Below are 7,965 nucleotides of genomic sequence, written 5' to 3'. Positions count from 1 at the left end.
TTAATTTTGCAAGACAGAAAAGATGTGCTTGATTAGTTTTCTAACATGCACCCTTGGGAAGGTTGTGCATCACCAGCCTGTTTCACAGATCTAATCACCTGCTTCATCTCTTCACCCTACAAAAAGTTGTAGCAAGGAACAACCTGGTAATAAATTTGCTGTATATATCATTTTAGATCTTGTCACGTCCCACTCCTGACCTGCTCTGCAAAAAACAGCAAACACACCCTGCTGCCAACTTGGTAAACGAGACAGACAAAGGAAAACTCTTTGAATGCTCTGAAGGGAACTCCATGCAGCCCAGGGCTGAGCCGCTGAGCACCACACAGGAGCCCAGAGTACTTGAGACAACAATAACTTTATTAAGAGTTCACAAGGCACCACTGGCAAACAAAAGCCCAACAAAGGTAACTTAACTGGCTTCAGAGCCACAGGCAGTGTGGTTTCACTTGTTAGAGACCAGCAGAGATGAAGCTTCACTCAGTGCAGGACTGAATCATGGAGCATAGTGGGAAAGAGAAAAGAGAAGGAAGGTAGTAAAAGAGAGAGTAGGAAAAAGATAGGAAAGGTAAGATTTTTTTTTTTTCCACCTCCTTTGGAGCCTGTGAAGTCTTGATCCATAGATACACACATCCAAGCTTAGTGGTGGTACCACACAAAGCCATTTGCCAGTCTGTCTTCTGTATCTTCCTGGGTTCCACCTCTATCCCAGCCCTGGGCAGTGACTGACAAGGGACCCTGGAAATGCGCTGAGTTCTGGGAAGCTCACTTCGGTGCATGCTCTCTTGTTGCTCTGGGCCAGGTGGCATCTGGAATGGGTTGGTGGCCCCACACATGCTCAGCCTCGACTTTGTGCCAACGGGAGCTTCACCCCTCCAGGCCTGCCTGTGCCCCTTTGGCCACTCAGACCTCCTGTTTTTCATTTACTCACTGCAGAGGGACAGCGCACACACATCCCCATCCTCCACTGATCAGGAGTTGCCATCAGGAGACACCGAACTGCAGCATTTTTTCAGGTGCCTGGTGCCATCAAGCACAGTTTCCCACCACCCCATTCAGCAACCAAAAACTCTCACCTTGCAATTGCCCGGGATCAGAGGGACAGTCTTTGTCCTCATCACTGGTCTATCAGCAAAAGGAAAAAACATCACAAGTTTCAGAGTTTTTCTCCAACGACGTGTCAAATACATTAGAGCCAAGAAAGAAGAAATCCTCTATTTGAGGTTTTGTCACAGAAGTGAGTGAAAAATGAAAAAAAACAGCAAAAGCTGAGAATGATGGAATGCTGACAATGCGATGTAGTGCAGGAAAGCACAGAAAACACATTTTATTGTAAGCAGCAGCCCACCGTTAGACTGCAGAAATGTTTATTATGAAGGCTTTGTTCAGAGTCTTCAGAAAGTGTCAATAATGATCAAAAAATACATAAACATTTATGTATGTTAGTAAATACATAAGCTAATATGTAAATAAGCTGTTTATGTCCATCCATAAAACCTACTACTTTGATTTCGGTTTATTATTACATGCTCCTCACATCTATCACACACTTTGAAGGTCCATTCAACAAGTTGATCTTTGATACAGATTAAACATGACCTAAATTTTAGTCTGCCTCTCTCTTAGACTCTTGCAAGACAAAGTTTTTGTTTGGAGAGTTATAGGTTCCAAAAGGTGGTTTCTGAGAGCAAAGGGGCTGCAGCACAGCTCAGGTACCAGCCTTCATGAATGCAGACACAACCTGAGCATCCGCTCCATGCAAGCTCAAGACTACCTGCGTGTACCTGGGCAGAGATGTTCCACCGTTCCTTTCTTCTTTCAGCCACATTTTGCAGACGCAAGCATCAAATGGAAAAAATCGACATGAACGCCACATCGCTTGCACTCTTCATTTCAGCTGCCTTGACACAACATCAAGAGCACCAGGTGGGAGAGAGCAAGCATAGAGGAGAGATGTAAGGAAAACAGGTCACACAAAGAAGAAATGAAAGCTCAAACCAATGAGATCAGTAAGAAAAGAGGCACCTTCGGGAGACAGGCACTCATGAACTTGACAGGTGAAGCAATGCAAGGAGCTTGTATACGACTGTGGGTTTCAATAGATATTGTGATGCTCTCGTTCCTACACAAACAGCTGCCGTATTCGCCTGCTGCTCACAGCCCAGCGTGTTAGTGTTGAGCTGCCCTCCTTGGTTTCAGGGATCAAGCAGTAGAATGTCCACTCAGCAAAGGTCTGGAAAAGGTTTTATGAGGCACAGAAGAGGGAACTGGAAGAGCACAGTCTGGACCCCAGCATGGTGCGAGGGATCAAGCATCTGGGCAGCACTGAGAATCACTTTTACAAAGCCCACAAGCTTCAAATGCATCAGGAAGATGCTGTGATTCCAGCTCTGTAAAGCTGGAATTCATCTGAGCAGATGTAAATGCCAAAACAGGAGTTAATCACTAATGTTGTCTGTACTATCCATGGAAAGAAACAAGCATCAGCCAGATGAGTTGCCCCTTCTGTTTCCTCAGCTCTAATAGGATTCTGGCATTACCAGCTCAGACACAAGTTTCTCTGCCTTAGTCACAGCAACTTAGATAAAACCAGGCCCAGGAAAACTCACCTGTGACACTCGCTTGTCATGCTGCCACATGCCGGCTCCATGCCAGCTTCTCTTTTCCCAAGATAAATATCCTTTTGACTGTTCAGTATTTAAAAATACACAATTTCTGTACCATGTCAATGAAGACTGAGGGCAGTGGCTTTACGTGATAATTAACAGCTGTTTAGAGAAATATTTTATTAACTTTTAAGGGCAACGTCATTTTTCACATATTTGTCCTAATTAAGATCAAAACGAAGAAAATGTGGCCGCCTTGTGGGAAATTACTCTTCTTGTAGACAGTACAGCAAGACTCTTGGAAAGTGAAGACATAGCAACAAGTGCCTCATTTTGAGATGAGGTCTAGAAAAGTTTTACGCCTCTACTCTGCTCTTGTGAGAGCTCATCTGCAGTCCTGCATTCAGTTCTGGAGTCTCCAGCACAGGAAGGACATGGATTTGTTGGAGCGAGTCCAGAGGAGGCCATGAGGATGATCCGAGGGCTCCGGCATCTCCCCTCTGAGGACAGGCTGAGGCGGTTGTGGTCATTCACCCTAGAGAAGAGAAGGCTTCGGGGAGACAGAGCAGCCTCCCAGTACTGAAAGGGCCTATAGAAAGGCTGAGGAGTGGCTCCTTATGGGGGAGTGCAGTGATAGGATGAGGGGTAGTAGTTTTAAGCTGAAAGAGGAGAGATTTAGATTAGATATTAGGAAGAATTTTTTTCGTGTGAGGGTGGTGAGGAACTGGAACAGATCGTCCAGAGAAGCGGTGGCTGCCTCACCTTGGAGGAGTTCAAGATCAGGTTGAACGAGGCTTTGAGCAACCTGACCTAGTGGAAGATAACCCTGTCCATGGCAAGGGGGTTGGAACTGGATGATCTTTAAGGTCCTTTCCAACACAAACCATTCTATGGTTCTGAGATAACAGGGAGCTGAAGGAGGGGTGCTTCTTATGAGCTTCCAAGGAAGAACAACAATCCACCCTTTCAGGAATCTGTACCCAAAGTATCACGTAGAGAGGCTGTACCCACACTGAAACCCCAGCTAAGGGCACTTACCATCGTGCTTCAATGCTGACCTGCTGCTTCCACACCTCAAGTCCTGTTCCAAGGCACCAGCACCACAAGCAGAGCTAATGACAAAAACAAGCATTAGCAACCTTCAGCTCTGTGGAGGGAGCCACAGAACTATAATGCAAGATGAGGCTAATAATATCTTTTGGACACATGGATCTGGGTAACACAAATGACATGATGGTGACTCAGTTTAATTATAAGCTTCCTGTTAGAAATATCAAGGTTGCTCTGATGGCACTGGCAATTGTTCTTCTGACTCATCCAGCTGTTGCCGTAACCAGGCAAAACAAAACCTTCTTTGATCCTTAAGGTATAAATAATTAAAGAAACCATTATTTTGAAAGAGTACCTGGCATTTCCTAGTTACTGAAACGCTATCGAAATAAACAGCAACATACAGAGAGAAATACAGCATTCTGCTTAGGGATGGTGGCTTTCATTACAGACTCTTCTCCCTGAAAGACAGTGATAAAATATCTATCCATCCCTCCCTCACATAGAAGAGACACGTTAACTCCCCATCTATACATGCTTCCAGCAAGGTTATCCTACATGCCCAGATAGATCATCAGTAGTCAAGTGTGAATCAAAGTCCATGTCCTCCAGGCCACTCTTACAGAGTCAGTAGCTCAGGAAGTGTTTCTGCAAGTCAGTACTGTCTTAAAGCATAGATCTAGAGGCCCAGACCTCAGGACCAAAGTTGATCCCAGAGTGAGTTGCAAAACATCTCACAAAGCATATTGTCTTGAACAGTGAATTCCATGTCCCAGACCACTGCTGACCCTGTTTCCTCAGCTATCCAGGAAGTCTCCTGCAGACAGAGGGGATGATCTCCAGCCCCACACAGGCAATCTGCATGTGCAGAGCAGCCCATGTATCGTGCCCAGCCAGGTGGGCCACATCTGAAGATGGAGCAACTCTACAGATCTTCAGCCCAGCACTTAGGACCAGCTGCTGGTATACACTCTTGCATCTCCCAAACCTGCACCCCACATCCATCCAGGCTGATGCCCTCAAGCCTTAACCGCCTGAAGTTTGCTCACCACTTGCTTGCCTCCTGGCTCTGAGGAACTGAAGTTTTGACACCCAATAGAAAAATGTAAGGGTGCTACATCCCTTTCCAGATCAAAGCCTGACCCTTCCCCATGAGAGCAGAGCCCTTATCCCCAGGCCCAGGGGGAAAAGATATTCATGGTAAACAGATGGACAGAAGGGCAAATCGGCCCACAGCAAAATGATACTGTCTCTCCTCTGCCTCAACAAAGCTTCCAGCACAAAGTGAGAAGCAGCCTCCATACCACAAGGCTCTCAGGGTTCCCAAAGCAAAAAAAGCCAAGAGTTATGTTTTCAACTTGCCTATCAGGAGGTCTCAAGCCAGATTTGCAAAGCTTCAGGACTACGGGGGCTCCTGCAGCACACAACAGAGCATCACTCCAGGCTCCTTGGAAACATTAGGGCAGCTGTTAATTAATTAGTTTGTAAGAGCCTCACAGCCGGCTCTCACCCTCTTTACAGACAATAGAGTTGTGCCATTCACTTCAGCAAGGACAGGGTCAAGTCATTCGTGGTTCACAGTAGCCCACTTGTTCTTCTTCATTAGACTCTTGTCTCTCTTAGGCACAAGTAACTTGAAAATCCCATGAAGAAATTCCCAAGTCCTACACAAAGGCAGGCATCATTTCCAGTCTCCCTTCAGAGAACTCTACGATGAAGCCTGGGGCATAACAGACCCCGTAATGGTACCCTTGCTAGTATGACTTCAAGGTCTATTTTTTCTATCACTCTGTCTTCTATGTTATTTAAAAACTTAATTTTGGGAGGCACAAAAGCCCTGATTTGCAAAGTTGCTGTGATTAAATTGGGGGGAGGGGCAGACACAGATGTACAGCTCTTCTGAGAAATCACATCTCACACTGTGAAACCAAAGACCGAAAAATTACCAGTGAGAGCTCTATTTTTAGCTATCCCGTGTCATAATATCCACCATCTCTGAGCAAACTTTCTGGCAAATATTTAGAACAAGACTTATACCCCACGCTTTGTCAACAAAGCACAGTGATTACCTAGGGCAGCTGTAGGCGCAGCACCTGCAGCACTGCAGACTGGATTGCTTCAGCTTGTTACCATGGCACTTTTAGTTGGATTTTGCCCATTTGCACGTGTCAGATGCAAGATAAACCTTTCAAGTGTTTAATATGTGATGAGCAGGGCACAGCTGACCCCAAATAAAATGGTTTAGAGGGCTCAGCTAAGCCAAGGGAAACTTAGTTTTCACACACAGGCATTCATGGAAGCTCTGAACCATACTTGCTGCCTGCTGGAGAGCTTTTCCTGGATGGGTGTAGTCACAAGCCACATTCAGAGGCAGACACTGTTGTGCCCAGATGCAGAGTGGCTGCAGCAGGGAGGGCAGAGGGTGGGCACCACGCTGCAGCTGGCTCCATCCCTTGCTAGCAGCCACATCTCCAGCATGACCACATGTCAGCACCTGTACAAACATAGGATTGGTTCTCAAAGCTGCACAGCAACCACACCATAGGGAATCCCCCATAGCAGTTCAGAAGATGCACCATCTCCATTCATAGCACAGTGTGTTTTAAATGAATTACCAGCACAAAAATACACAGTTTTCTCAGCAAGTGAGATGCACCCTTCAGGTGAAGCCACTGGGAACACAAACCACCTTCCATCTGAGTTAAGTAGCACCTAGTGCTTCCGCCAGCAGCACAGGGAGGGCAAACACCAACACTCAGACCTACTAAACCCACCTTGAACCCTCACTCCGTGACTGCACCTGACGCATTGTTCCTGGGCTGAGCCATCCTGAGTTGAGCACCAGCTCTCATTAGAGGATCTGCAGGACAAAACAAATAGCTCCTCTCTGCTTTCTTATCACACCCTCCCATCCATCCCATTAAATCTACCTTTCTGCTTAGATTGGTTTTATCTGCTGAAGGCTGGAGATGTGACCCTGATTCCCAGGGGAAGAAATCAAGACTAGCAAACATTAAGATCCCTCTCTGCTGAGGGCATTTGTGGTTGCATCCTGAAAAGTTTTTTCCTACAGGAGTTATATTAATTTTGCTACAGCCCCAGCATCCTGAAAAAGAACTCAGCACAGTCTAGAAAGGGCACTCAGAGCAGTGGATGCAGGAGAGCACTAGTGGGGTTCTAACATTCATTAAAACAGGTGGCACATCAATTAGAAAACCATTCCCATCCTCAGCTGTCATATTGCACTGTGAAATTAGGAACGTGTGATGTACTTCCACATAGTCCCATGCCTGTGAGGTTAAAAAATAAGACCCATGGTGCGGAACAGGCAGCTCTCCTGAAAATCCCGGCAGCCCAGTATCACATTCAAAAAGAAATCTTGGGCAGAGCAGGATTTGCACATGTAATCTTTAGCCCTGCACTCAGTAAGCAAACGAATATGGACCATACCTACATAGGGCAGGAAAGCCCCAGCAGCCCAGTGTCACCCCAGATATGACAGTCACCTGGCACTTCATAAGCAGCCGATGCTTAACACTGTTACCTGAATTGCTGGAGCAGCTGTTGCTTTCTTTACCAAGGAGCCCCCCTGGTGACAGCCAGCTGTAATACAGGTAACGTACGATCCAGCACAAATTACTCCAAAGCAAGCTTTTAGATTAACTGCTGTGGCAGGGGTCTAACCTGAAGAGAAATGACATTTGAGTTAGCAGAGAAACCGTGTGCATACAGGCAAGAGGAGGGGATGGAGCACCCGTCTGATGGAGACATCCAGAACTAGATTTAACACCCCAAGGGCCACAGCATCACCCCGCCATCCAGCCCCTGCCTGCTCACCTCAGTGCGACAAACAGGACCAGTTGCGTGACGATCATCTTTGGATAAACCCATTCCTAAATGGCTCCTTCAGGCAAAATCACTCCATCACGAACAACTTTGCCTAAGCTGCATGAAAATTCCTCCCCCCTGGGGAGCCTGGAGAACTACACTTGGGCGTATAGGCATATTTAAATGTCTCAATCTGGTTTTGCATGTGTTGTTTGGAGATATAAGTGGTGAAATTGCATCTGTTCCTTGAATATCTACACAGCAATATTTAACATCTTATTTGAAACAATTTTCTTTTAATTAATTTTAATGCAACCCAGCCATTCTACTATTTCGTATGTAATCCCAGGGATTTAGTAGTGGAAGTGCAGTATCACAGCTAAATAATGGAAAGGTGGCAAGATTAAAAACTTACCATAAAATTAGCCTACTTAGCATGGTAAATAGCTTTTCAATTTGACAAGGGATAACCAGTTTATGG

The 7,965-nt window shown here is 45.9% G+C and overlaps 1 long non-coding RNA gene across 1 annotated transcript; it reads right to left on the bottom strand.

Moving 5' to 3' along the window:
* Nucleotides 1-616: 616 nt before the first annotated feature.
* On the bottom strand, nucleotides 617-7,612 carry LOC128851774 (uncharacterized). The gene is made up of 4 exons (XR_008449213.1): nucleotides 7,494-7,612; nucleotides 7,201-7,340; nucleotides 3,645-3,718; nucleotides 617-3,265 (listed from the first exon to the last, which is right to left on the bottom strand). It is a non-coding gene; the product is annotated as an uncharacterized LOC128851774 (long non-coding RNA).
* Between the last annotated feature and the right edge of the window lie 353 nt (nucleotides 7,613-7,965).

Source organism: Cuculus canorus, chromosome 3 (assembly GCF_017976375.1).
Source record: "Cuculus canorus isolate bCucCan1 chromosome 3, bCucCan1.pri, whole genome shotgun sequence".
Lineage (NCBI taxonomy): Eukaryota > Metazoa > Chordata > Aves > Cuculiformes > Cuculidae > Cuculus > Cuculus canorus.
This window is presented reverse-complemented; position numbering and strand designations above follow the sequence as displayed.